At 49.9% G+C, this 25,811-nt stretch overlaps 1 protein-coding gene across 4 annotated transcripts in view; it reads right to left on the reverse strand.

The window, feature by feature from the left end:
- The window catches only part of Tln2 (talin 2), a 433,269-nt gene that overhangs the window by 406,352 nt on the left and 1,106 nt on the right, over positions 1-25,811 (reverse strand). The gene's annotated exons all lie outside the window — the stretch shown is intronic.

A 25,811-nucleotide genomic window follows, 5' to 3' on the forward strand; every position in this document is an offset into this window, starting at 1 on the left:
TCGCTTATGGAAGTAGACTGCGATGCTCACACAATGAAATCAAGCAAAGGTGCATTTCTGTTCTTCGGGGACCCACGGCTGTAGCTAGGGAGGTATGCACTGGTGAGATGCACTCCGCTTCTCCAAGGGAGACAGCACCACACGCTGCCGCCTGACCAAGCTCGGAGATGCCCAGGGCCACACAATCTTCTGGTTCGTTTACAACATGCTGCAAAGAGCTGTCTGCTTGCCAAAAGCTGTTTCCTTCCAGCCTCACTGAAAGCCTGGCGCTCAACAGTGAGTCCACACTCTTCAATTCTCAAGGAGAATCCAGAACCCAGAGCATTCTTCTTCACTTTGTTTCTCCTGCTTTCTAACCCATCCTGCTTCCTCCAGGAAGCCTTCATTTCTCCAGGCCAGCCTGATCCCTCCCACAGCTGACCCAACATCCCTCAGCGGGAAACCTTCCCAAGCAACTTACCCTGAATTACTCATGCACCCGCTTCACCCTGAAACCGCTGCCTCTCATGATCTCACTGTCGGACTGGGCCACGTTTTCATTTGCGATGATCCACACCAGTTTTCACCACTGTGCAAGGGTACCAGCAGATGCATGTGAAGGGTTTACTGGTCGTAAGACGGAGTGCCAAGCAGGAGAGCTACCCAGTGCACATCTGCCTATGTGCACGCCCTGTGGGATGGATGGGGCTACACAGCCCAGAAATGTGAGTTCTGGGCTCATTAACTCAAATAAGGCCCACCTTCTCCTAACACAAGCCGTCACCCCAAAGAATCCCAGTTCAGTGCAACTTAGACAGCGAATGTCTAGGAAAAGCCATAAGCGCCCAAGTTCTAACTGGGGCCAGCATTCCTCTCAGGGGGAAAAGGCTGGACAGGATGTGGCAGCTACAGCAGTTTCTGACAGTGACTTTTTCTGAGTTATGAATTAAATCATGAATGACCCAATAAAACAAGTACACCATTTCCAAACTCACACAAATCTGCTTTCCCCTGAAAAGATAAAATTGTTGTTTGATTTTCCAAACAATGTCCCAAAGTCAATCAAACTGCTGTGGAACTGCCTCCCTGTGAAGCATCAAGAGCTCACAACGGAAGCCCAATAAACGTGCTCACGATATGTAAACACAGCCACAAAAATCTAAATTTTCCACCTTAACTTGTGCGCTAATACATTCACATTCTGAAACATTCAAATGCAAGATGGGGCAAAACAGCTTACAATATCCCTAAGTCAGAATTATCATGAAGTCAAAACCTTTTTTCTTGCCAGTCAAGAGTCATTTTCCCCAAAATCTCTCCATTTGTCCCCCTAGCCAGCAACAGCGGAGGATCACTTGCACACAAGCCAAAGGGACACGAGACCTGGCAGGAAATACCAGGATTAACAGCCCAACCACCCTCGCTGAGGAAGGGAGCAGAGTCACACACACTCTCCAGCGACTGTTCTGAGGTTTGCTCCTCGAGTTCTCTGCTGTCTCAGGGGGTTTCCTAACTTCTTTCTCTAGTTTCTCTGCAAGTCACTAACCAGAACAGGGAGGCTCACTAAGCTATGAACCCAGCAGGCCAAGTGAGCAATGAATAAAGCCCAGGCGGAGAGGACAACTATGTGTGTGTGAGGCAACCGACATCGCCAGCGAAGCCACACCGGACAAAGGCCGCACTGCACAGCGGGCCACGCACACGTGCATCCCACGAACCGCTGAGACTCTGGATCTGCAACGCGCCCACTGTGAGGAAGGCTCGAGCGCCTGCTCGTGGGTCACAGGGCACCTGGCGCTAGTCCTCCTGGCCTCCCACGCAGGAAGCGCAGAGGCGTGCAAAGAGCTCACACCATCACAAGATCACTGTGCCCCAGAATTAGAGCTCAGGGTGCATCCTGACCAACCTCGCTAGAGCAACGGGGGCAGGTAACCAGTCACCTGTCACAACTCGCGTGCTGCTGCAGGGCAGGCACGCAGATGGAAGTCAGGCTGGCTGGAAGCTTCTAAACGTAGGGCCCCGGTACGGCCCCTCCCCCGGGGGCTCCAATTCCACGCCTGGGCAAGATTCAGAAATGTGCATTTTCAAAGCTCTCCCAGGGGATTCCAGAAGATCAGCCTGGCTCTGGAATCAATTCATACTAATTCCTATTCCTAATAACCCACAGGACACCTCACCGTACCAGCAGAAAACAAGAGCCACACTCTCCATTTCACACTTTCAAATTGATACTCAACATGCACCATGACACCCGGCACATGCACCAACCCACTTTTCCCTGAGGCACCCCCAGGTCCCACAGGTCATCTCTTTAGAGAAAGGACAAAAAAACTTTTTAAAATGAAGGCTTTCTTTCCTCTCAAAAGCAATTCCTACATCTATCTGTGGTTAAGAATGTAAGAGTGCTGCTAGGCAGGGGATGCACACTTGTAATCTCAATTCCGAGGCTGAGGCAAGAGGATCAGTGCAAGTTCGTGGCCAGCCTAGGTACACAATGACTGCAAGAGCATTCCAAACTCGCGAGACCCTGTCTCAAAAAAAAAAAAAAAAAAAAAAAGTGATTTACCAATAAGCTCAGAAGCAAAACCCAACCAGCCTATTCCAGAAGCACCAGGCAAGGACAAAACTCATCTTAAAGTGACCAGGTGGACAAGGAAGTTTGGCTTCACAAACTTCTTCTCTGAACGAAGTTTATAATTCTGCTCCTACTGTTGGTCTTAAAATAAAGTCTGGAGACACAAACATTACATCTATGCTAAACACAGACGGCAGAACAAGTACAAAAGGAAATGTCTACGCATCCACAAAGACAAACAAACAAAAAGGGGCCCTGCTGCAAGCCTTCCCCGCTTGCGTCAACCCCCCTACAAGCTGCAGGCTGCACAGGGTTACAGCCCCTCCACCAGAAGCAGCTCTCTCCCTCCAGCCCTCTCCCACATTGTTCTGCCCCTAAATTCCGAAATGCCTTGTACAAACTGCAAAACTACCCAGCATAGGTGCATTTATGTGCTACTAAAACTTGTCTTTTGGTGCTAGCCAGATAGCTCCATGGACTACATACAGCACCTGAGGAATCAGAGGCGTACCATGGTGGCCCCGCCCCTGGGGTAACGGCAACTGAAACTGGGCATGTGGCATGCACCTGTAAGGCTGCAACTAGGAGGATCACTATGAAACCGATCTGTGCAGTGAGACCCTGTAGACCCTGTGCTAAACACATATAAATCAATCAATCAATCAATCTTGTCTTTTGGGCCGGGCAATGTGGCACTCAAGAGGCTGAAGCAGGTGGATCACTGCAAGTTCAAGGCGAGCTTGCATTACATATCAAGACCCTGTCTCCAAAAAAAAAACAAAAAAAATTGTCTCTGAACAAGTACAGAGAAGAAGCTTGTGAAGCCAAACTTCCTTGTCCACCTGGTCATTTTAAGATGAGTTTTGTCCTTGCCTGGTGCTTCTGGAATAGGTTGGTTGGGTTTTGCTTCTGTGCTTCTGTGAATCCTCCCATGCTTTTGCAGGAATAAACTGTGAAAATGGGTCTGAGGCACCTCGAGACCATCAGAAGGGTACTGCATTGATAAAGGTCCAGGACCGGAGGCTCATGGGCCTCCAGATGCAACCTTGTAAGAAACCAGCTCACACCGCAGTGAGGGAAGGAGACGGTGCCACAAGACCATCACGTGTCAGCCATCCTGCAGATTCACTGATGGCTCCGGTGGATCTGGCACTGTCTGACTCTAGAAACAACCCTGGGAGCGCTCCCAGGCAAGAAGCCAGGCAATTACAAGTCGTATATCACTTAGCCAAAATGCTGAGGACCAGGAGTGCTTGAGATGATGGGATTTCAGAATGGTATTCCATTCCACGCTTGGGGACAGGGACCATGTCTGAACACCATTCATGTACCGTGGCTGGTATACATAAGCCTGAAGGTAATTTTATACCCTGTCTATGACACATCTGGGTTTTGGCTGTGGTCCATCATGTGAGGTCAGAGGTGGAATTTTCCACTGGTGCCTCAGGTCAGCTTTCAAAAGGTTCTGGATTTTGCATTTGGATTAAGGGCACCCAACCCAGGCCTGCCTGGCAAGTGCAAGGCCCTGAGTTCAATTCCCAGTACTTAAAAAAAAAAAAAAAAAGAAAGAAAAAAGAAGACACCCAATTCATACTCTAGAGTTTGAAGGATGACACGAAGGCGACCCACTGAATGAGGCAGTGGTGGCGAACCTATGGCAGGAATGCCACAGCCAGATGTTTGTTATCATCAAAACCTCTGAAAGGTTTGCTGTTACTGGAATACGGCATCAGGGCCTCTCATGGAAGGAGCCCAAAGCCAAGATCTCCAGGCAGCTGCCAGGAGTGTGCGGCCAGGGAGAGTCAGCCAGGAGGTAGATGGCAGCAGAGCCTTGACCGGAAGCAGGGCCAGAGGAACTCTGAGGCCAGGCTTCTGCAGAAGAAGGCCATAAAGGCCTCAGGCAGAGACTTTGCAATCTGATTGCATTTAAGAGAGAAAGACGAGGAACATCAGGAAGCTGGACCTTCACCTCAGCACGGGCAGCAAAGGCACCTGCAGCCTCGGCTGTGTGGCGAGGCCAGAGGGGCACTGGGGCAGATGTAGCCCACCCTGGCACCAAGGACCTCAGCCACTGCACCTGCAGGAAACTAGAGGTGGCCACCTGGACACCCTGAGGCACACACAGACTTGGGTGTGCACCAGAAGCTAGACTGGGTATATTCCCTACGCTGCCCCTCTGGCGAGCTATGAGTCTGTCTTATGAAAATTTCTGCAGCCGCTGCCATGGTGAGAAGGCTTCGTCCTGTGCCAGACCCCACTGAAGGGAGCAACCCTCCCTGTGACTGCACAGTGAGGTCGGCGGTGCAGGGGGCAAGGACGCGCCAGGCGGCCTGATGGAGCACAGGACAGGCAGCTCGGAGGCTCTGGGCAGCTCAGTACGGGAGCCCGCTTCGGCAGTCCTCAGCCCCATCCTCAGCCCTCGCTACCTGTTAGCATCCCATGGGGAGCACTCGTGAACGCCAGGCCCACGTGGGCTGTGCAGTGCAGAGGGTCACGGAAAGCTGGTCTCAGGAGGGGCTGGGCAGGCACAGGGTTGGAAGCTCCCAGGTACCCTTAGGAGTAGTCACAGTGTCACTCCTCAGCTGCCCCAGAAAGAGGTAACAGTTGCAGCTAAGGCAAGTAGCCTTCCAGCAGCCTGAGGTGCTGGAGGATCTGGTTCAAGTGGCTCCTCCCACTCGGTGCTGCCTGCAGAGCAGCCCCTCCAGCCCCTGGGCAGAAGACTGGCCCCAGCCACCACCATCTTGAGCCAGGAGGCAGAGGGTGAGTGGTGACTCTTGCCACTCTCGTGCCACCTGCCTAGCGAGCTTCCCCTCACTCAACCCCGCCACAGCAGTTAGCGATATCGTCCCCACTTCCAGGACGGGCAAACAGTTAAAAGACCTTGTCCAGCATCCCAACAAGTCTGTGTCAGAACCAGGAGCCAAACGCAGGTGCCTGACCTTGAATCCTGCCCCTTGAACTCTGCCAAGACCCAGAGGACACCTAGTGACACTTAACATCGAGGCCAGCCTCCACAGAAGACTGCAACTGAAAAACAGCCGTGAAGGCCCTCCCTGAAGCCCACTGCCCCATTAGGAAAGAAAACGCAGCTGGCTGCCCACGTTGGTTTGGTTTCCAGCAGTCAACAATTACCATATTTTTAAATGGAAATGCCACTGCCAAAAGCAGAGTACTAAAACTACAATGACGTCTTTTGTTTCCAAAGGCTAAAGACATGCTAGAGTGATGTGAAAACAGTAAGAAAAGCGAGAGGGTGCTTGGCTAACCTGGGGGTAAAGCTTAGGACTGTCATCCGTGAGGCAGCCCAGAGCAGAGACTAAGTCACACAGGAAATGGACAAATAGCTGGTGAGTTCAAACCGGGAACCCAATCGTCCCCAGCAGCATGTGTGGGAAGACCTGGGGCTTCAGACAACTGCCCACTCTTCTCACATCTGTAGGCACCTGTCACAGGACTACAGAGAGGCAGGTCAGATCCTCCCGGCGTAGCTTCAGCCTGCGCAATCCTGGGCGGCACCCTCTCCTCCAGGGAGAAGTCAGCCCTCCGCCCTGCGTGCGCAGACTCTGCAGGCGTGCCTGGGTGCCTGGCTCCAGACCAGGAGATCAGTCGGTCCAGGGGAGGTGTCCAGGCTCCGCCAGCTTTCACGTTTCCGTGGGGTTTTTAATCAGCATGGAACCACGCTTTGACTCGGAACACCTGGAGCTCTGATGCTCCGCCTCCTCCTTCCAGGGAAATGCCCGAAAGTTAGCTCTGACCTGACCCAGCTTCCGGCCCTAAACACACGAAAACGTCAGCATTTCAGTCTTGAAAACATGAACAGAACAGGTTACGTCCACTGAGCCATGTAGGAAAGCCTTCACAGTAATTGTGGTCATCTGCCTGTGCCACACATCACGCTTGGCTCAATGCTTAGTTGATAATAAAGCCATGTCCTTTTTCCTCTTGTGGAGAGGTTGCCTGGATTGAGAGGAGAGCTTGTCCTCACTTCGCAGCCCTCAAAGAATCCCCTCTATCCAGTCCTGACCTCTGGGAAGTTACTTTTAAGACAACTAGAACTTCAACTAAAATGGGCTGTGTTTAGATGGTAAGGATTTGATTCATCCTATGGGCAGGGAAGGGCACTCCACAATTTAGAGAGCTGGAGAAAAAGAAGGAACCTGGACCTCCAACATACAGATTTGGATCTAGGAGCAGACTCCTAACCTTGCATACTGCACAGGGCACAAATTCCAGTCTGGGGAAGACTGTAGGTCGCAGAGCCCCTGAGCTAGCTCATGAGATGTTTCACGCTTACTGTTCCCGGTGCCAGCGAAGTCTAGCAGCCAGCGCTGCCTCTGGGTAACCCCTGCGCTGGCAAGAGTCCTGTCTTTTTCTATCCAGTGCTGGGCGGGAGCTGAATGAGCTGATACCTTTTAATTGTCTTCTTTCCACTCAAAGTCCAAGCAGATCCTATCTCAGCATTTACTTTGTTTCAGCTGGAAGCACCTGTCACTGCTCTGAGAGCTGTTTCGACTGTTGCATTGAAAAAGCCCTTGCAGGAGAACACTCATTAGAGATCTTCGCTGTCACAGCGGACACACAGGTGACAACCACTGTGCCTTACCTTCTGCATGTTAGGACAGTCCTCAGTGGGAAACTACTTCCCCTCCCGGCCCTCCCTTTCTGAGATCCGCCCTCTGCCTATTTCCAGGTATCAGGGGCGTCTGGGAGAAGAAATGTGTCTGAACGTATTCCTCCGCTCATGCCTGTTCTGCTTTTTTTTTTTTTCTTTTCAAAGTTTTATTGATAAACATATAGCAATGAGACAGTTTCAAATCAAATCGAAAGTACAGTTTCAACAAATAATACACTGCATATATTCTTCTTAGTGGTTAATTGCTGTACAAGATGCAGACTTGTGATCCTACTTACAAACACCATTAGAAAAAATCATTCTATTCATTAAGAGAATACAACTATAGCTGTTCTGCTTTTAGCACAGCCAAATCTACAGCGGGCTGGACAGTCCTATCCACCCAGAACCCAGGCTGTCATTAATTATTACTGAGCACTAATGCAAATCCGACTTCACTTACTCCATCCTCTCAGCCCACGGCACCAAAACAAGAACCCAGTCTGACACAAACCACTCAGAGAAAAAACTCAGGGGCCAATACCTTCTATTGCTAAGCACCCTGTAACAGGGCTCTCTAACTCCACTGCCCATTGGCACACAGGGGACCCTTGTGACACGCAGCTGCTGTGGCCCACCTGGGCTGACACTTCTGTAGCTGGGGAAGGTGCTGCAGAATGTTTCCGGTTGGTCCCAAGAGGTGCTGCTGGAGGAGCAACAGGAGCTGCAGCCGGCTTCTTGCTGGCGTGAGGGCAGGCAGATCCGGTGGTTCCCAAACCCAGTTCCTCCTGGAACACTGAGATCAATGTATAGCGCGCGCGCGCGCACACACACACACACACACACACTGTCAATGGAGGCACACACAAACCATTTTCAAGCCAGTGAACGCTCTGGCAACACTATCTGCTTGCACTAGAGCGTCCCTCAGTACTTGAAGGGGCTAGGATTCAAGACCCCAGCAGACACCAAAACCAACAGACACTCAAGTCCCTTGCATAAAATAGCATAGCATTTGCAAATAACCTGCACGCATCCTCCCATACACTTTAAATCACCCATGATTACTCCTATCTACTACAAGGTAATGTTATGTAAATTGTTATTACACCGCGTTGTCTAGGGAATAAGGACAAGAAAAGCCGGTACATGTTCCACACGAATGAATTTTTTTTCAAGTGGTCTCAAGGTGCCTGGTGGGATTCCAAGGATGCAGACACCTCACATGCAGGCGACTGACTACAAAGGCTTAATTTCCCAACAAATGCTATCAGTACCTCACTGGGCCCTGCAAGGCTGGCACAGGACTGAGAAAAGTTGTAATGGCCTACTGAACACAGCCAACACTGCACAGAAGAAGCCCACAATTCTCTGCACCCAGCGTTCATGGCAAGCGCAACTTCCAAAGGCGTTCTGCCCTGACCTCTGCGGAGGAGGGAGGGCCGCGCTCCTCACTTAACAGACCATAGGACCACCAAAGCAATGAAGGGTTGGCTTCCTGCCCTCCCAACTCAAGCCAGGAAATAAAACAAAAGGGCACAGACATTAAGCCATTTTAAAACCAAGACCATGTGCAGTGTACTGCTGAACTGTGCAGCCGAAACTTCCAGGCGTGGGATTTTTTCTGCTCGAGCAATCTCGCGTTGCACGGTCTCTGTATCAGTCATCTCAGACCCCTTCCTCAAGCTAAAAGTATCGCTGCAAGATTTCAGCCTTTCTCGGTTTGAATTTTGAACCCTGAGCCTGCACCTGTCCCTACGGACTCTGGCAACAGGGTGGAAATCCTACCCCAATTCTGAACACAGATGTTCTGCCAATTGCAGGGCAGAGGTTTCCCTGCACTGTGTCCCCCAAGTCACTCTGTCTGGGGCCTGAAGCCAAGAGACACAGCCTGCTGCAACACCTCCAACAATGGAGATAGTTACTGGGTTCGGATTTTTTTCCTTCCTGATTTTTATCCCTTGTGCCCATAAGGTATACTAGCAAATAAAACCAGATTAAAATATTCTATTTCATTTCAAAAAAAAAAAAAAAACTTGCACTGTTAGCTTAAAAAGGGTCTCGAGCCAGCACATCTGGATGCAATCGCCGTAATTTTACATTCTTAGCATCTTTCATCCCAGATGGAAGGCAACCGAGAACCAGAGGCAGCGCACGGGACTCATTAAGTTCCTGGACTATGCTCCGGCCGTGCCCCTACCCCGAAGCACAACCCTGGACAGAGCCCTAACTTCACTGTGGCTCAGTTTTCTGAACAGCTTTCCAGGGCCAAGACACCAGTGCCAACCAGGAACATGACTCAAGAGTCGCTGAATTTATACCGACCCTCCCCCTTCTGCCTGATTTTATCTTGCAAAGATTTCAGTTTTCCTTGGAGGTAATGGCAGTCAGTGCACACACCTCCGCGGTGCAAACTGCGCCCCTTGCCCGTCCCTGTGCTCCCAAACCTGACCGTCTCTCCACTTCCCCACTGAGCCTCTTGGAGCAGGGGCTGTGACAGGGAAAAGCCCCCCCGGGGGGGGTTTCCCAAACTGGCACCGAGCTCTCTCCGACTAATGTCTAGCACAGCAGGCCTTTAGTTCCTCAAATAAGCTTCTAATTGTCTTTTCGGAAATGAGCACGGACGCTTATTTGAAACCATTTGGCAAGTGCCTTGCAGGATAATTTCTCTGACACTGTACTCGGAGGAGGAGGATTTAAGTGTCTGGAGGTCCATTAGAAACACCATACTCCATCTAATCCCATCCTTGGATGGAGATGAAGCAACTCTTCCAGGGACCCACCACCAATATGACGCACACCCCCACAAGGCTCCAAGCCCTTAAACTCAGAGACTATCATTCGGATAAGCCTTTCTCAGGGACCACAACAAGGTGTCCTGACAGTTCCGGAGTGTCAAGATTTATGACACACTCAGGTGGTCCTATCTAGTCCTACAGCACAACATGCGCCCCTGTCCCTGGGCACCATTCCTCCAGAACCAACTCCCAGGAAGCAGCAAAGGCTTTGCTGTTAGATCTGGAGGTGGATCCCCGAGACAGAGCAAGAACCCTCGGGCCAGATGTGGCCACCTCAAACAGTTAAAAGCCAGAAACCTGAGTTAAACCCCTGGCCCATAATCCCCTCCAGGTATTCGGAGGAGCTTATCAGACCTTGTTATTGCCCCAGGTTAGAAAGTTGATGGTACCTCTGCCCTGGGCTGGAGATTCTGCATTGCCACCAAGTTCCCCAATCCACAGCTCCACCTTAAATAGCAAGGTCAAAAAGTTGGATGAGCTAATCCAGTGTTCCTGATGTGTGAGTGCGTGCGTGCATCTGTGTGGGCAGGCGTGCGTGCAACCGTGCGGGCAGGTGTGCGTGCAACCGTGCGGGCAGGTGTGTGTGCATGCGTGCAGGCGTGCGGTGAGAATCACGCAAGCCCGCCGTAAGACACACCACGGCAGTCCCAGCACGCTGTAAGCATAGCAGGTTCTCAGGCCAGGACTACACGTTGGGAAGTTTGAGTCAAGCGGGTTCCCCACCTTCCTCCTCCCGAGCCCCATACAACCTGAAGGAGCCCTCAAGTCCTTCTCATGTTCTCTCCAGTTAACAGAACTTCCAGGACGCAAGGACCTTGGTACTCGTCGCACAGCACCTGAAGAACACCTTTTTCTAGGTGCGAGCACCCTTGGAAAGTGACAAAGTGCTCAGCCCCCTTGCTCCCTGAGCTCACCTGTGACCCTGACTCAGGCCTGGCTAAGCAGCTCTGCCCTAGTCTCAGGCTCAGCTGTCAGTGAGTGAGCAAAACCAACCAGCAAAGACCCCAAAGGCAGTATTCTTAACATGACCGGAAACAGCGAAAGAAAAGCCCACCAAACTCCTGTCCTGAGATTGTCTCCAAGGCCCAAAGTAGCGCAGAGGCAAAACAAACACACAGAAACTGCACAAAAAAAAAAAAAAAAATTGGCTCACTAGAATAAGCGCTGCCCTGGCAAGTGGAAGGGTCTGAGTTCAATCCCTGGTTCCGCCACAAAAAAGAAAGAATGAACTGCACACACCCTCCTTAAAGAATAACAGCTAGTCATATGTGTCCGAAAGCAGGCTCCATCTGCTTCACAGCTACCCAGCAGCTACTTGAATCCCTGAACAACCCCTTTGCCCAGGGGTGCATTATGATAGATCCCGAGACTTGTGGAGCATAGGGGACGTGCCCGAGGTCTGCCACCCTCTGCACAGTGGCCATTTCAGCAGGTTCTCACATCAGTCCGCACGCAACCTCTGGAACACGCATCTCTCTGCTGGTTTATGACCTCTGTCCATGCACACCTGGACTGTGCAGTCCACAAGGGCAGGGCTCAGAGCTATTTTATTTGCATCACTATGCCTTTAGTTGGCACCCAGAAAGATGGACAAAGCCAATGAATGACCCCAAGGCCAGGAATCTTCCACAAGAACAGGCTGCCTCCAAAACCATCCTGACGCTAAGGGTGCACCACAGTGGAAAAGATCCGCAACTTATTAAAATGTGGATTTGCAAGACCCAGTTGGAGAATGCAGAGAGAACAACACAAGCCCGGGAGGCAGAAGACCAGGCATTCTTCTATCCTGTGTCTCACCTGAGCAAGACACTCGGCCTCTTCACACCTCAGCTTCCTCATCCATTTGATGAGTGAATTCATCCACTGACCTCTGTGAACACCCACTGCGCACCAGATGTGGTGAGGAGAAACAGATTAAGAGTAATGGATAAATGGGGTATGGATGCAACCCCAACTATGGAGGAGGCTGAGTTTGAGCCCAGCCTAAACAATTTAGCAAAACCTTGTCTCAAAGTAAATAGGACTGCAATATAGCTCAGTGGTAAGGGAAGCACTCTTAGCTTCCCCCTCCAGTAGCACCAGAGACAGAGCGACAAAGAGGTGAGTCCCCTCCTCTGTGGCCCTGCACCAGTACCACTCCCCCGTCTCCCAGCACTAAAAACACATAGAACACAACACATATGGAACAGAACAATGGAATGGAGAGAGTCCTAGGTGGGGAGGACACTGGGTTTACAAAAGGAATCTGTAGTTTGCAAATTCACAAAGAGTAGGGCTACACTGGCGAGTTGTTCTGACATGCTTTTTTTTTAAAGTCAGGGTTACTAAAACGTAATTATGTGTCACAAAATTCCCCCTCCTGAAGCTCTATCAATCCTGACAAGCCAATGCAGACCCTGCTTGCAACGAAGGTATATTTACTTCTAACTTATCAAGAACACATTCGTAAAGGGACTTGGCATAGGTGACTCAATGAGACAAAAATTATTTCCCTCCTGTTCCTAGAAGCGCAGGGCTCTGTCCTGCCAAAGGAAGAACACAGAACTGGAGACCTTGGTGGGGGAGGGAGGGAATCAATTTACAGCAACATCTGCAAGGCAGGCAGCATGGAATACCAAGCTCTATTGTACTGGCCAATGCAACCAAACCTTCTCAAATTGTGGAAGCCCCTCCACCAGGTTGCACCTCCCATCGGGGCTGTAACCCATTTCTTGTTTTTAACGCGCACACAGAGCCCAGAAATACAAACATATTTGTACCGAAGGTCGTTTTAACCACCTGTGCAGTTTAAAAACCACAATGCCTCCTTGAATTAACTCCAAAAAGCTTTAATGGAGTTCACAGACTATCAGTGTTCCAAAGGAATTCACCTGGTCAGAGAACATAACTTTTTAAGACATTTCAAATCAACTGCATGGACTTATGTAAAGATGGGGGAGTATTCAAAGAGAAATCCAGCAATCTTTAAAATGACTGCAGAATGCAAACCTGCTAGCTTTAAACTAGGCAGCAGCATTTCAAGGCCCCCATAACAGCAACAAGTGTCACTAACACAATCGATTCACGGCCCCACTGTGCACCTGGCTTCTGGTAAAAAGGGGAAAGTCAACGCCCAAGTTCAGCAGCACTCAAGCTTCAGCGGGCCGAACTCTGAGGGTGAAGCCAACAGATTCTTGGACCCACGCACAAGCACACCAAATCAGACTCTTAGGCTAGGCAGCTACACTGTTTGACCTTGATCCCAGGAAATTCCAATGGTGGGGATCAAAGAATTTCAAGAAATGCGCTGCTGGCTAAAACGCCGTGCATCTTGTCATATAATCACTAAAACCAAGATGGCGAGTCACTTGGCCCTTGGTGATGAGTTCTACAGGAAGTGGCCAGGACTTAGAAATGTTCTCACTGCTCAGAGACTGTCACTGTAATACAGATGGACCACACAGTGACAGGATTTCTCCACTAGTGGGCTGTCTGCTCTTAGTGAGGTTCCTAGATTAGCAACTCAGAATGTCCGGGGTCCACCTTAGATGGGCTCAGACAAAACCTGAGGCTGAGGTCTAATATCCAGGTTTTTAAAACCCAAAATATGAAGAACAAAACTAAAGACACACAGGGAGTAGGGATACAGATCTTCTCCCATGCAAAGGGAAGCAAGAGATGGAGGGGTGAAAAAGGAATAAATATGCCCTCTGCTTATACCAACACCAAACAAGGGATGGAAACACTATGTATTGCAAACACAGACTAATACATTTCTTTTGAAATGCAGCCACACGATTCTGGCACTATGCATGCCCCAGCACATTCTAGCTAATACAAATATATTTTGTAACAACAAATACTTATTATGATTGCCCTAGCCTTGTCCTCTTGGTTGTCTTTGGCTTAGACAAAGCAGCCGTGTTGATTTGTGAAGGCTTTCTCCCACCCTCTCTCCACCCCCAGGTGGGACTTACATGGGGGAGAACAGAAAATTCAGACCAGACTACCTGAGAACGGAATTTCCACTACATAGTTTGAGCCATCAAAGGGCGCGGGCCCTGCCCATCAGCACAGCAGCAGGGGCAATGCACTAGATGTCCCTCTCTGGGGTCCCCTATTCCAGGGGGCCTTTCAGAGGGCCTGCCATGGTTCCTATGCAAAGCCAGCTGGCAAAGAAGTCAAACAGGAACATGATGGTGGGGGGCTTCTCCCCTAAAATACTTTGTTCCTGGTGGGGGGGCTACAGCAAGTCTCCCATTTTGGACTATATAAGAGAAGCAACAAAAATACAGATTTCTTGGTTGTATCCCCTGCTTCTGCTTGGTAACTATTCCACCAGGCCTTCCGAATCTGTAATTTGAGTATGTTTCCAGGAAGTTTCGTAAACACATCAAGATTTGAGACTCCCTGATGTTACCAAGAAAGATGGAGAGCTGAACCTGAGTTAAACTTAGCAGCCACTGACCATATAAACCTTGCTTCCTAAAGTAGTAATAATGACACCTGCCTCACAGGGCTAGGATAGCAGCCAATGTCCAAGGCCTTGGCAGAATGTCAAGTGCCAAGCAGAGGGCAACAGAACCAGCAGGCGCAGGATGCCACAGTCAAGCCAAGGAGCCCTCGGCCTGCAACTGCGATTCCCTAACAAGTGTTCCACGCCAGACTCCAACGAGAAGATGGAAGTCAAGCTGACCATCAGTATTAGGTAGGAGTTGAACTGAGTCCCCTGACCCATATGCCAAGTCCTGGAATTCCACCATGGAATGTGGCCTTATTTGGACAGAAGGTTCCCCTCTCTGTCCAAGATGAAATGAGATATTGAGTTGAAACAAGGTCATGAAGGTAACCTTAATCCAATATGACTGGTACCTTATAAAAAGGGGAAAACTGGAGAGAGAAACAGACACAACAGGACAGAGAGAGGACATGGAGAAGAGACAGGAAGAGGAAGGGCATTTACAAGCCAGACAGAGAGGCTGCACAAAGCCCACCAAGGCCCCCAGAAGGAGCCAAGCCCTGGCCTTAGACTTCTGACTTGTTGGACTGTGACACAAATCCTGCTTTGTTGTTTTAAGTCACTCAGGTTGCAGAACTTTGTGACAGCAACCCTAGCACACTAATCCAACCTGTCAGCTTCTGATTCCAGCCAAAGGCGCTTCTGTCCCTCCAGGGAGAGATATTTGGCCTCCTGCTATTTCTGGTATCTTCATCAGACATGTTTAGAAAATGCTATATAAACACCCTATTAGTTCATGAGGGGGCCAGCTTGGGACTGAGGGCTCCACTATGCCATCTCCAGCATGACCCACTGTCACAAGATGAGAATACCATGACATCCCTAAATTCACCTAGAACCAGCAAATGACCTGTCATCCTTTGAGACTGTCAAAATCAGCCACCCCGACCCAGGCATCTCACACCGCCCTTCTCCTCCTGCTAACGCAGCTCCCATCACCAGCCTGGCTGAGAGCTGCTTAAATCCAGACCCCACCCAATGCCACCCGCAGGCCCCACCCAGGGACCCTAATCACAAAAGCCCTCAAGGAGGTGACTTTCTGAAACTGCAGTAGGAAATAAGTAGGACAAAACACACTGGAAACCCGCCAGGAAATTAAATTTCCCCCGAGAAAATAAAAAAGGCCTTGCTGCACGCATTAAAAATGGAAGCCTACAGGGTCCTACTTAGCATGGGGGGCTGCAGGAACAAACCCTGACCAAAGGAGATGTCCTGCATCTGAAAGAGCCAGGCCTGTCCAGTATACGAGGCCAGCAGGTGTGTGTTCTGCAGGGCTCTGTCCCCAACCCCCTAGCTTCCCGTCTGTCCCCAGCCCCTCCTTCAGGTACCTCTCCGGGAGGACTCCCCAGCCACTCCCGGCCAGAGACCCAGTTCAGGGAGACAGGCTGGGTTCAGGAACTAGCTCTTCTAATCAGCTTCCCTGGGGACTACCAAGGTTCAACAGTGCATCCCGTGACAAGGAGAAAGCGCTGGACACAACCAAAGTGAGGTCAGTGCCAGCTTCACCAAGTGTCACATGCTTCTGGGCCTTCATTTTTTACCAGATGTCAAAAAGACAGGGTGACCTAGAACCATTATTCAGCCTCCCCTTTCTTTTTTTTAAGATGATAAAAATAAACTTCTATGAACTATGCAAAGGTGTCCCACAAAGACATCTGGTTTGTCTTTTGGGGTAAGCCCAGAAGCTGGCTCCTTGGGCTGCCTAGACTGTGGCCATACCTCCAGGGCAAGCTCCCTTATCCCACAGGGGAGGGCCCTCCCCCCAGTGACACATGCTCAGTCTGTGAAGGAGAAAATTAAGCCTCCTAAAGCACCTTCACATAATCTCTCAAACCCAGAAAGATTTGCCATGCATTACGTAGGGCCTCTACACAGGTGCCAAACCATTAAGTGGGCTGTTTCGAGACAATGCAAACAGGAGAATTCTCATTTAAAGATGCCAAGCTCTGGGGCCCTTTAGCCTGGGTGCTGAGAGATTGGCTGTGGGCGGGGCCACGGAGCAGCCCCACCCACCTGCAGGAATTCCAGCCTCCCTCCCGAAAGCCCAAAGAGAGAAGAGTCCCAAGCGCTTGCTCAGAGTGTTCAAGTGGGCACTGGGGATGAGTGATTCACCAGAACATTAAGGTCAATGACAAACACTTCAGACAAGGCAATCCATCCTCTTCAGCCCAGCAACAAAAGTTACCAAGTAAGTAGAGGGCTCAAGTGCTCCTCTTCTGAGATAAAAAGGAGAGGGTGACCATTTGCCTCAGCTAGCTGTCTGCCACAAGCCTCCCATCACTCAACAAGTGTTTAATGAGGGTGTGCCTCACAAATCAATACTTAAGCAACTCCTTCGCGGCATGTGACCTAAGACCCGGTGCACCCTGAGACACTGCTTTCCTTCCTTAGCGCTAAGCTGTTCTCAGCACCAACCTGGAGACGGATTTGTGCTCCTTATCCAAGGCCAGCATTCCTTCACCAATTACTCTTCAGCATCTTCTGCTGAGGGCTCACGAGGTGCATGCACTGTTCCAGGCACCAGGGCTCCAGGGCAGGAGCACTAGTCCTCCTGGAGCGTTTGTTCCAGACACTATGAGATGGACAGTGCATGAGTCAGATGCAGAGCTCACTGAACGATAAACGACGAGAAAGCAAGAGAGGAAGAGGCTGAGGTTCCTCCAGGAGCTGCGGGCACAGCAGGGAAGGTGCATGTGACAGCACCCTTTGGATGCCAGAGACCCAGAGAGAGCTGGAGCAGCCCCTGTGGAGGGAGAGCCAGGCAAGAGTTGTGACACAGAAGCCGGGACAAAGGGGACAATGTGGTAGTATGAGCTGGAGTGGACACTGATGGCGCAGGAGGGAAAGGGGTCACTGTATGGTGAAAACCAAGAAGGGCTGGGAACCAGCGCTTGGAAGGCTGCAGGTGCTGGGTTAGCGGATTCCAGACGGGAAGAGGATGAACCTAGTCTTCAGGTGCGCCCTCCCTCAGTGACACAAGCCAAACCTTCAGCTGAGAGATGGCAATAAAGCAGTGGACAGGCAGGGTCAGGCACCCTTGGAGGGTCACAGATAGAGTAGGAGAGGGCAGATCTGTGTGTTTTCCCCAGCCATGAGGGGGCAGGGTGAAGAGAGTGGGCTTAACCAAGAATGAGGTATTGTCAGGCAAGGGAGAAAGACCAAGAATCCATGCTGAGAACAGGAGAACATGGGCAAGAGAAGGTTGATCCGTGATGAAAACGGAGGACTGTCAGGTCCAACACCGTGTGGGGGGCACACGGGAACCGAGAACAGGTGAGGTCGGCCTGGGACGCTCGCCCCAGGTTTTGCTGGTGATGCAGTTCTTGTTAATACCACCCACAGCCTATCTCTCACGTGATGGGAGGCAGAAGAGTAGGTGGTGAAAGCAGTTCTGTGGCTCCCGGGTGTCATTTTGCTTTATTTTTAACAGAAAGAAGTACTATGAGAAAACATTGTACCTCATCAGACGTCCTGGTTTGAATTTTTGTAAAAGAAACAATTAAATACAGGACACATATTTTATAGGATTTTATATTGAGTCATCCAAAGAATCATATAACAAGAGTGCAGGAAATCTGTTCACATGCTAAAGACCAAAGAATCCATCTCAGGGCCTGGATCCCACAGCAATGTCCCACATGAGTTCAGCTGAAGACCTAGAGCCCGTGACAGTGCCTCATGCAGGCCTGTTTCTTAGAGTTGGGCTGGGAAGGCACAAAGGGCAATGGTGGAAGCTAGAAAGCCTGTGCCAGTGGGATGGAGGATCTGCGCTACCAGGCTGAGGGATCCACACGGGATCCAGGAAGCAACGCTCAAGGTGAGGACCTGAGCTCCCCTGAAGAGAACCACAGCCATCCTCGGCAAGAGCAAGGTCTCGAGCTCCTCCAGTGATGAGAAGAGCTGATTTCCATCAGGAAAGCCAACATGACCAGCTTCTCCAGGAGACTGAGCAGTGTATTCCTCTCTGGAGCCAGGAAGCGATGCTCAAAGTGAGGACCAGATCTTCCCAAAGTGAACCACGGTCATCCTCAGCAACCATGAGGTCCTGAGCTCGTCCTCCAAGGACAACAGCGGAGTTCACCAGGAAAGCCTGCATGACAAAGTCCTCCAAGGGAACCAGCGACTTCCCTAATAGCCTCCACCAGCTCTTCTCCAGTTCTGCCTCCTACGCTGCTGGCAACAACCTCGGGTGGGCCTGCCACACCATGCTAATTTAGTTAACCAACAGTTGACAATCCACCACACCTGGTAAATTCGACTGGGTGAAACCTTTGTTTCAGTTGTACATGCCTACACCAGGTCATCGCAAAAAGACCTACTGAGATCAGGAAAAACTTCAAATAAATGAGGGTGAGGTTCCAATGTTCTGGGCCACATAACTCTGTTATGGGAGCCATCCTGCGCGCTCTGCATGTTCCACAGCATTGTTCTGCCCACCAAGTGGGGAGAGCTGAGAAAAATCTCCTGACAGCACATGTGGTAACAAAGTCTCCATGAACCAGTGGCCTCATGGCAATTGCAGAGGGAAGTAGCTGAAGAGGGCGTGAGGAAGAGTAACTCAGGCCTGATCCAAAGCTGAGGGGTGGTGACTGGGTAGACAACACATGATGTTGGAGTCACTGGAAGTGTGCATGGGGGAAGGGACTGCAGACTGCAGGCTAAAATCTTTGAAGAACAAGGCAAGGTGACCCCGAGGGCCACGATGATTGGTCCCCTAGCCAAGCCGATGTCCAGACTCCGGGTTTGGGGCCCGAGCCCTGCAAGTGGGCAGGGCCCAGGAATTGAGAAAAGCGGCCGGGCGCCCAGCCTGGTTTCCTGCCACCCTACCCGGTTTCCATGGAGAAGCCCCAGTCTTTAGAGGAGCTTGATCTTCTTGGAGCGCCCATCTCCACAGTCAGCGCAGAAGGAAGAGAGAGGCTTGATGGACGCTGTAGCTGCTGCTCCTCCTCTGCTCTTCACTGTTTTCTGACACATAAACTGCTGTCATTTGCCTTAGAGCCAGCAGAATATGGACTGAACCCTCCAGCAACTGTGAGCTAAATAAACCTTCCCTTCCTTCATTTTGAGTGTCGGGTATTTGTCCCAGCAATGAGTAAAAAGTAACTAAGACATCAGGGAACCCGGCAGAAGAAAGCCACCGTGCACAGCCTGGGCCCTTATACTCAACCCCTCCGTGAAAATTTCTCTCCCAGAAGGCTTTCTCTCCTTCCTGCCAGGATCTGATCTTTATCAATCATCCTTTGCCTCACACTCATGCAAAGAAATCACCAGAAAAAAATAAAAGGTTCTAAAACCAGGTAGCTAAAAGCAGAACAGGGTTGGTCTGCTAAAGAATTTTAGAATGGGCATTAGTGAGGAGGGAAGGTTTTGGGGCAACTTCCGGATGAGCTGGGGGTCATCCAAGTCTGTTTAGGATTTGAGACAAGGGCAGGCCCCAGAGGACAGCAGGCCCATCAAGTGCGCCTGAAGAGCGCTGCTGGGACCATAAATCGGGTGGCACCGCAGCAAACACTTGTTGAGGCTAACAGCTATTGGACCTACTTTCCTCCATAAAGGGCACCGATCATCCGGCTCTAACAGTCTGCATGACAGTTATCATCTGCTCACCATTTTATTTTCAATACCCCTCATGTGTGGCCCATCTTTTATTTAAAAAAAAAAAAAAAGGAAAAAAAGCCACAACATCAAATCTTGAATTTATAGGTACAAGGGGGGGGGAAAAGCATCCATCTCTAACAGCGCTCTCCTTTTTCTCATGAGAATATTTAAAACAATAATTCATTGTTTTTGTTTGTTTTGATCTTTTTGAGATAGGGTCTCACTATGCAGCTCAGGCTGGCCTTGAGCTCTCTTTGTAGAACTGTCTGGTCTTGAATTCACAATGATCCTCCTGCCTCAGCCTCCCTAGTGCTGGGATTACAGGTGTGTGCCACCATGCCCAGCCCTTAAAACAATACTTTAACTTTACTATGGCTTAAACTCACATCTATCTATAAAATATCACTAAATTCTAAAGAAACAGACAAGTAGGGGCCAGGGAGATGGCTCAGTAGAATAAGCACTTCCCTGGCAAGCAAAAGGGCCTGAGTTCAATCCCCCATTCCACCAAAAAGAAAGAAAGAAATGGTAAAGCAGCACAAATATTTATTAGCTTGGTAACACTGATGAGCTCCACCAGCCTCGATTGGGATTCTTTCACCCTTCAGGGGAATACAGGGCCGGCCGGAAGTCACAGGATCTCGCTGGTTCCACTCAGGAGGGGGGAGTCTCATAGTTCCGGACAGGCAAGATTGGTCTTACCCCAAGAACCTGTTTAAAATGCAAATTACTGGGTCTGAGCCTTACAGAATCAGAAATTATAACCCTGACAATCCAGGTTTGAACAACCCCACCCATGGGCCTTATTGTAATGCATTTAAATCTGAAGGCCAACAATCGAATCTCAACCACAATTCTTGTTCTGCACAGCCAGGGTTTCCCAAGAGTTCGTATTTATTCTGAAAGCCCATCGCCATACCCCCCACACACACACACACAGGATCCCCCCATGAACTCTGAAAAGTGTGGGTACAGTCTCTGCTGCTCCCTGCAGCCTGGTTCCCACTCTGACTGCCAAGAATTCCTCACTTCTGTCAAGATGTCAGGAACCACACGAAGAGGTAAGGCTAAGAAGTGGAGCACGGGCAGCAATGGGCTCCGCCAGGGCCAGTGTGGAAAAACAGCAGCAGGGCTCGTGGACCGCAGCCTCATGGCACCACCCCTCCAAGCCCAGGCAGGGGTCAGGAGCCAAGAGGTCAGCTGGCCAGCCAGGAGAGCCCTGAGCTCTGCTTTCCCCTCCTCTCCTCAAGGCAGGGGCACACAGCCTCCCCTGAAGTGCTCTTCCCACTCAAGGTTACGTCCTCTGCTGAAAGTTGGGAAACCTCAGAATTTTAGAAAGTAATTAGTTGAAAATTTCCAAAGAAATAAGAGAAGGCTACTACAAAAAAATGTGAGAGAAAATAAGTGACTATGTCCCAGCCTGTTTCCAACATGGTGCCTGGTGATTTTCCTACTCACTAATAGAACAATTTATTTTTTTATATATTTGGTACAAGGTCTCACTATGCAGCTGAGACTCATAGTGATCCTCTTTTGTTTTCAGCCTCCCCAGTGCTGGGATTACAGGCCTGCGTCACCACGCCCGGGCTCGTGGCCAGCTCAGCATGCCTGGCTGAGCATGTCCAGGGACAGGGCTGGGGGCCAGCACAGCATGTGGTGCTGGGCATCGAACCCTGGTCCCTGCGCATGGCTAAGCAGGCACTTAGTCCACTGAGCTATCTTGTTGGCTCTAATGGAATAATTTTTAGCAGTCTGGAGGTTTCTGCTCTCCTTGCTGTTGCCAAATTTAGACACTATCCAGTGGCCTGTCCTTCTGCATCTTTTCCCAAGGTCATACACAGCGGGCCTCTTCTTTGTTTAAAATCAGAAATGGAGGGGGGGCTGCCCCTTAGCGCAGTTCTTTAAGTGGCTGCTTTGACAAAGCAGTCAAACTCAGGTTGCTGTGGTTCAATCCCCACAACTCAAGCCAGCCAAACCTGCCCTGAAGGCATTCGGAGCAAAAAAAAAAAAAAAAATCCTTAAAATCAGAAATAGGATCAGACTACTTACAATACACTGCAGTTAGCTTTTATTTCACGTGGAATATTTATTTAACATATCATGGGTAACCTTCACAAAAATAGTCTACAGAATTCATATAATAATCTCACAAAATAAGGTGACAGACATCCTCAGACATAGGGTGGGCATTGTGGTTCAGTGGCAGAAAGCCTGCCTAGCACACACAAGGCCCGGGTTCAACCTCCAGGCCTGGGGAGAAAGTCCTCGTGCACATCCTGATGTGCCCATGTTTTTATTTTTGTTCCACAGGACTGCAATTGTGGGGTCCAGTGTGGGGTTGCTGGTCATGCAGCCACACAGGCTGCAGCTTTCAGGAGCCCGCAGCCTCCCCTAAGGTCATCAACAACGCGTCCATCCACCCACAGTCTGAGACTCCCAGCCCCCACAGAGATAATGGGGGACAGTACCAAATTTTACAAGATGTGCTCCTTGTACAAAAACCAGCACTACTCTGCTTTTACATTTCCATCTCTTCCTTAGGCCGAGAACCTTCACTTGCGTGCTCGTCTACTGCTTCCTGTTTCACATGCCATTTAATCAAGCTCACTCCCAGAGCCAGCTGATACATAAAGTACCAGAGTATGAGCTCTAGGGACACGAGGCATGGGGTGAGGGCAGAGACTGTCTTAGCACAGGGACACCCTAATCCCTCAAGAACGTTTGCTGCCAGGTGAATGGCCCGCATATGGAATTGTGTTTGCTAAACTGCAGCTAGAAGAGTAAAAAGAAAAAAAACATTGCAAATGTTCTTTACTTGTTCTACATTTTCAGAACAGCAACCGTTGGGCCAAAATTAAATTGTTGGTTAAGAGAAAAACAAAACCATGGTCTTGGCAAGGCCTCTGAAAATCCACTGTGAAATGGGAAGCAAATGAGCCCAGTCTCAGTCTGCAGCTCCGGGTAACCCATAAATAAAGGCCCTGCCGGCTGAAGCATTTGCACTCTGCCTTGTCCTCCCATGGCCATTTGAGTGGCACCTGCCACTGAGCCAAAGGTCGCGGGACGGCCAACCAGTAGGGGAGGCCCACAACAGGCATGTGTTTCTTTCTTGGGTTTTTTTGTTTTTTTTCCTGCTTCCCTCCAAGCCTGTGTTACCTTTCAAAATTGCAGCTTATTAGGGTTGTGGCGGGGGATGCAAGGGAATTTGGCAGAGTTCAAATTCTTTAACTCTTTTAACTTTAGGGAAAACATCTGGCTATACCCACCACTTATCCCATTATTTGTAATAGTTCTGTTTGGCTTATGTTTTAACTGGTCTCCTTATTAAATATAAAAGCAATAGGATTAAAAAGTTCTGGGGGGAAAGTACTGTAATTAAAAAGGCACCACTTGGGTATGTTGAGCTATAATTTTAGACTGTCTATATTTTTCTTCTGGTCTTTAAAGGGTTTGGGGGGTTTTTTGGTACCAAATAAAACTGCTTTTGAATTATTTAACTCTTTTTTAGTACTTCCTGTATTAGCCAAGCACCACCCAAAATCCCCAGGCACACATTATGACTCAAAAGTTCTGCAGTAGAACTGTCACAAGTCACAGATTGGAGACACGGGACCCAAGTCCAACATGGAACACACACAACACACAACTTAGTAAACAAGCCAGCAACTTCCCAAAATGCATAGATGTTTTCTAACCTCCTGAACTTACAAAATCTTAACAGTGAATAAAAAAAATGCAGGAACTTTAATCAAGCCATGAAGTTATAAGAATCAGGCAAGAATCAACAAAGCACAGTTTATCACACGATGTTAAAAGCACCATAATAAATATTAAAACAATGAAGTTGAGAATGAAGATTGGAGCATTTGCAACACAACCTCTCTTTTCAACTAATCATATAATCTTTAACAAATGCCAAAAATATATGTGGTATTTATGTTGTCACAAAGTACAATGATAAACACATTTTAGATTTTTCTGAACATTTGATTTAAAAAATTCGATATTCCTCCCCACCCAGAACCCCCTCAACTGCCCTTGGCAATTACTGGTTCAGGGAGGACGAATCGTGTGATTCAGGGATAGAAAACAAAGAACCTGGAGTAGAAAATAACACACTCAGGGAACAGTGTCCGCAAAAAAACTGAACAAGGCGTGGGCAGAAGATGAACTCAAAACACACCTGTAGCCTAAGCCTGCTCTAAGTATGCCCTGGACTCATATTCTGAAGGGTCAAGTTTTCTAAAAGTTAACCTTCCCTTTGGAGGTCAAAGTGCAACAAGGACACCTAAAATATAGACTAGCAGTTTCTGTGGATCTTGTGAAAGTGGGTACGTGGAGAGGGGAACAGTCTAAGGGGCCCTGCCTTTCCACGCTTCCCTGGATCACCTAGGCTACGACCAAAAATTTCACAAGGGGGATGGAGGGTTCTGCAACTTCTTTCTCACCTAAATTACACTAATTTTGGAGGAAAGTTGTCTTGCGTGTTTTCCACTATTCTAATACTCAATTAAAAAAAAAAAAAAAAGCCTGGGGTGGTGGTGCCTGCTTCTAATCCCAGCAGCCCAGAAACTAAGACCAAGAGGGTCGGTTAGCCAAGAGTGCAGAGGCCACCTTGAACTACATAGTGAGTTCAAGACCTGCCTGAGCTACATAGCAAGACCCTGCCTCAAAACATAGAAGAGCTGAGTGCGGCGGCCCATGCCTATGCCCCCTAACACTCTGGGAGGCTGAGGCAGGAAGACAAGGCTAGCCTAGGCAACTCAGTGACTTGGTGAGGCCCTGTCACAAAAACAAAAACAAAAAAAGTAAAGGGACGGGTTTGTCAGTCCGTGTGGAAGCCCTGGGTTTAATCCCCAGTACAGAGCAAGGTCTTCCTCATCTCTCATGGCCACCTGCCGAACCCACCAGCGCGCCTGTCTTCACCAAAATGTGCCAGGTGAGCCCTCAAAGAAGCTACAATCCTGGAGATTCAGCGGGGCACACTCACAGGGGACGCACTTCGTGAAATGAATGAAGCTGCTGCTTAGTGCCTGACATCTCAGAGGAGAGTTTGCCCTCCCTTGGCACGCAAACACTCCCGCAGCTCCTCCCCAGGATTTTTAAATCCTTCTCATCCTCTCCAATGAAGTTTCACTAAGAGGGGAGGAAAACCAACCAGACAAACAGGCAAAAAGAAAGGGTTGCACCTTCTGGCATCCGGCTGAGCGCCCTCCCTAGCCCTTTCAGCACGCAGAGGTTGCGCTCTACCTTCAAAAGCAAAGATGCCACCAACACAGATAGCCTGCTGCCCCACGCCTGAGAAGTCGCCACCTCCCGGCTTTGCAGAGGGCCGTGTCGCACGCGCAAGCTGACAGGCGACACTTGGTGCGGACAGGGGCGGGAGGGAGCAAAAGCGCCTCTAGGGCACCAGGTGCGTGGGCTTTAGGCGTGCTGAGGTCCACTTCTCCAGGACAGCCTCCGCACCCTCTGGTCTCTGTGTCTTCGAGGACCACGCTCCAGCTCCGCTTGGAAAATACCCAGGAGTACGCGTTCACCACCGGGGTCGGCCATCCTGACCCCGCTTCCTCTCCCCAAGTCATCCCGCTCTTCCTCGGCCACAGCAGCGCAGGCTTCCCCAGCGCTCCCCAAGCCCAACTTCTGGAAGCGCCCCCTGCCCTCGCCTCGGCGGGCTGGCACCGCCGGGAGCCGACACCGCCGGGAGCCGAGCGCGCGGCGCAACCCGGGCCGCCTCCCCGCGTGGGCACGGAG

This window comes from Octodon degus, unplaced genomic scaffold (genome assembly GCF_000260255.1).
Source record: "Octodon degus isolate 3935 unplaced genomic scaffold, OctDeg1.0 scaffold00026, whole genome shotgun sequence".
NCBI lineage: Eukaryota > Metazoa > Chordata > Mammalia > Rodentia > Octodontidae > Octodon > Octodon degus.